The sequence below is a fragment of the Mauremys mutica genome, chromosome 1 (assembly GCF_020497125.1).
Source record: "Mauremys mutica isolate MM-2020 ecotype Southern chromosome 1, ASM2049712v1, whole genome shotgun sequence".
NCBI classification, from domain to species: Eukaryota; Metazoa; Chordata; order Testudines; family Geoemydidae; genus Mauremys; species Mauremys mutica.
Window position 1 is genome coordinate 39,358,330 of NC_059072.1, and position 4,865 is coordinate 39,363,194.

Below are 4,865 nucleotides of genomic sequence, written 5' to 3' on the forward strand. Positions count from 1 at the left end.
TGCGTGCCTGGGGTTGGGTGTGGCCGCAGGTGTGCATGCCGCGGACGGGGTGTGTGTGCACGCAGGTGTGCATGCCTCAGGCCGGTGTGCAAAGAAGTTCCATTCTATTAATCTATCTGGAATTTTGCTCATTAAAAGTCTCCCTTATTATTTTAATAAAACCTCCCACTTTTCAGAACAGCTTAGAGTCGTGACTCTCATTGTCATCACCTGTCTCAGCTGATGCCACTCTCGAAATGGAGTGCCACAGAGTCTCTGGGTGCCACAGGGCTGCAGGCCTAGGACTTCTAGCTAGCTCCTTCCACCTGGCCTTTCAGGCATCTGTGGGAAGAATCATTGTTGTGTCTGCCCGCATTGTGCAGCCAAAGTGGGACCCACATCTGCCTTAATCTTGTATTGTCTTTAACAAAGAGGAACTATAGGTCCAAAAGAGCAATGTGGCAGCCTGGATACTCCAACCAAAATGGAACATGGCGTACTAAGACCTTTAATCCTTTAGAGTCTTATCCTCATATGAAAAGTGAAGACAGCGGTGACATACTTTTTGTATGGGGGGGGGGGAGTGCAGCCCTTGGAAAGTTGCCAAATCCAGCTTGGAGGCAAAGTCAAATGCCCTTGCTTCTGCCATGTTCTACATTGTGATTAATTGGACCAATGAGCAAGGGAAGAGGACAGCAGGAGGGCGAACTTTTCCTTTCTGGCTTCTCTGAAATAAAAGAGCAAGCAGCACAGATGGAGTTCAGAACACAGAAAAAAAATTAGTTCAAATATTTCCGGACAGAAAGGCAGAGATTAAAACATTTTTAGCACTGGGTATGCCAGTGTCCATGAAGCATTTTAATCTCTACCATTTATGCTATGGGGAAAGCTCTGCGAGGTCTGTATGTGTGTGTCAGGTCCATGCTAAAGAAAAGGATGACTCTCCTTAGCTCTTTTAGAACCTCGTGATTCTAATAATTAGAACCCCCTAATTGTGCCTACACTTGGAAAACGTGTTCAATGAGGGTTGTCTCCTTCTCCCTCCATCCCCACAGCCAGTGGTGGAAACTGCTGTCCTACTGGACAGTGTCAGTTGGGTTCAACATTGTAGTAAAGCGTGCTAGAAGCCAATCTGTGCTGCAGCTGGTTCACCCTGTCCACACCATTTTCAAAAGTCTTGAGGTTGTGTGGGAGCTGCTATGCTTGGCACCAGATGTCCATCAGATGGCAGTTTTCAACTTTAGAAACCACAGATAAGTGTTTCCTTGTGGTTGTAATGGAAAAGCAGATGGAAATTAGGAGCCTAAATACCTCTGTGGATCTGCACCATAGAAAATAGTGATGTAATGACTTCTTCAAGATGGTAATTCCGGGGCTGTAACCAGGGTGGGGCATGCGGGGCAACCATCCAGGGCGTGAAGCCTTGGGAGTGGAATAAATGGGGTGGTGTAGAGAGAGCCCCCAGGGTCACATATCCCCCCAGATTTCTGCATTCTGCATTCCATTTAGCACAGAGATTTTCAAACTGGGGCAGGGGGGATGCCTCCCCACCAGTTTGAAAGCTGTCATCTTCTGCCAGGAGCCAGTGGATCGGAAGCAGGTGGGGTCACTCAGGCGCCTGGCTCTCTGTGCTGTGGGAGCATAGACATGGGCAGGCCCTGCTCCCTACCCTGCTCCCCAAGCTAGGCCACCACCTAGAGCGTACCTGCCGGGCCCCCTGTAGACAGCCAGGCTCTATGGGCAGGGGCTGGCTCCAAGTGGTGGCACCGGCCGGAGCTGGGCTCCTTTTGGGGAGAGGAAAGAGCACATCTGGGGTAGGGTGGCCAAGACAGCAAGTGAGTTGGGGAGTGCTTGGGGAGCAGGGCAAGGAGAATTGCTGGGCAGCCAGCCCATGCCCTGGCTCCCACAGTGCAGAAAGCCAGAGACCCATGCAGGCTGGGCGGCTCCCACCAGCTTCCAATTTGCCCGTTTTGTGTTAACTGGAAGGCAGAAATCTGGAGGGACATGTTGTAGTGAAGAGATTTTTGCCTTGAGTGTTCTGAGTGGAGGTTTGCAGAAAAACCTCGGAAGGGTTTTAAAATTTCATAAAATTATATTTCTCTCAATTGGACATAAAAAGAGTGGTGACAGTATCGGGACACTTTGGTTTGCATAAAACAGTAATTAGCTGTAAGATTAAGGCTTTAAATAAATAGAAATTAATGATCATTTAAATTTTGAAAATCTAGTATTGGTGACCAAGATGGCAGATGATGTAATAATGGGGAATGATGCAGCAAAATCCTAGATTCCAAGATGGCATCAGGGGAGGAGCACTCCTAGATTGACAGCATGCTAATACAAGTGGACGATCTAGGCAGGAAGAGGAAATATGCTAATATCTGAAAGCTGATTGGCTGATTTAGGCTAATAAATTATGTTTATGAGATGGCATTGAGAGCAAAACCAATATATAAGGCTGACAGCCTGCAGGCTGAACTTGTAGTGGGTTTGGCATCTGGAGGAGAACAGAAGCTACAAGATATCTGCAAAGAAGAAGCTACCTGAAAATTAGCCACCTGCAAGAAGCAGCAGCAGCAAAGGAATTCTGAGGTTGCCTTGGCAACAGAGAACTGCCTGCCAGCAACTGCCCCACCAACAGCAATGCCACTGCCACCACCATGGGGCAGCAGCACAACCGGGCTTCCTAAAGCTTTCAGGCAAAGCAGAAGGACCCCTTGACAAATCAGAGGGAAATTTGAAGGAAGAGTGTAATGCAAGTCTGAATTCCTTTTTATCTGTTATTTAAGAGTGTATAGGTTTTGCCTGTAAATAAAGCTTGATGCCTTCATCTTGAATGAGATCTCCCCTACTCTTCTTGTAACCGCCTGGCTAGCGCTTACAGGATGTTGAATGTTAAGCAAGTGTTTCAGTCTGTGAATATAGTGTTAGTCTTCTCATTTTTGTCTGTAAGAGGCTGGCATATATCACATTGTATTAAATATGGGGTTAAATTGTAACATTAAGAATAAAGGCCTCTGGGTGTATGGGACGCTATAGGCTTGTTACATTGAAAGCTTTGTATTTCCTGCATGTGTTAGATATCCTGTGTAGTCTGTGGGTTGGATTTTGCTGCCTCTCTCTAATTATTTCAATTGTAATTCTATTGCATTTTACTCTGTTCTTTATACCTTCTTTCTTGCTTTCCTAAATACATTGTAATAATTTATTTCTTTAAATAAACCATTCTTTTGTTTTTGAAGAATTACTGCTTGTTTGTTCATTCTTGTTCGGAAGGATGTATCCGTGTCCTTTCAGCTGTTAGCAGAGCCCTCTGCAGGTCAGACACAAGCCCCCTGGTAACACTCTCGCAATTCCTTTAGAGCAGGCCACAACCTTGTTTACCCTTCTGTTAAAATTAGACAAATTTGTAGGTAATTCAATTAGCATCTAAATTTTAGGGTAACAATGTGACCCCCACGTGCCCCTCCCACACGTTGCCTCTAAGGGGCACAAATATGCTTGGTCACCCCAGGTGCTAAAATGCCTAGTTACGGCTCTGGTTAATGTAGAATTATGTACAAAAAATAAGTGCACTGAAAAACAAAACAATGTAAAATTTTAGAGCCTACAGATCCACTCAGTCCTACTTCTTGTTCAGCCAGTCACTCAGACAAACAAGTTTGTTTACATTTGCAGGAGATAATGCTGCCTGCTTCTTGTTTACAATATCACCTGAAAGTGAGAACAGGCATTCACATGCACTGTTGTAACCGGTGTTGCAAGATATTTATGTGCCAGATACACTAAAGATTCATATGTCCCTTCATGCTTCAACCACCATTCCAGAGGACATGCACCTATGCTGATGACAATGTTCGGCTCAATAACGATCCAAAGCAGTGCAGACCAATGTGTGTTCACTTTCATCATCTGAGTCAGATGCCACCAGCAGAAGATTGATTTTCTTTTTTAGTGGTTCGGGTTCTGTAGTTTCCACATCAGAGTGTTGCTCTTTTAAGACTTCTGAAAGCATGTTTCACATCCCATACCAATCACATTTTGGAAGGCACTTCGATTCTTAAACCTTGGGATGAGTGCTGTAGCTATCTTTAGAAATCTCACATTGGTACCTTCTTTGCGTTTTGTCAGATCTGCAGTGAAAGTGTTCTTAAAATGAACAACATGCTGGATCATCATCCAAGACTGCTATAATATGAAATACATGGCAGAATGCAAGTAAAACAGAGCTGGAGACCTACTATTCTCCCCCAAGGAGTTCAGTCAAAATGTAATTAACGCATTATTTTTTTAACGAGCATCATCAGCATGGAAGCATGTCCTCTGGAATGTTTAGCACATAAATACCTTCCACTGCCAACTACGAAAGTGCTATGCCTGTTCTCAATTTCAGATGACATTGTAAATAAGAAGCCGGCAGCATTATCTCCTGTAAATGTAAATAAACTTGTTTATCTTAGTGATTGGCTGAATAAGAATTAGGACTGAGTGGACTTGTAGGCTCTAAAATTTTACCTTGTTTTGTTTTTGAGTGCAGTGATGTAACAAAAAAAACCTACATTTGTAAGTTGTACTTTCATGATAAAGAGATTGCATTACGGTACTTGTATGAAGTGAATTGAAAAATACTATTTCTTTTGTTTATCATTTTTACAGTGCAAATATTTGTAATATAGAGTGAGTAGTGTACATGTTGTATTCTGTGTTGTAATTGAAATAAATATATTTGAAAATATAGGACAGCATCCAAAAATATTTAATAAATTTCAAATGGTATTCTATTGTTTAACAGTGTGATTAAAACTGTGATTAATCACAACTGATTTAATTTTTTTAGTTAATCATGTGAGTTAACTGTGATTAATCGACAGCCCTAATTTAGAGCT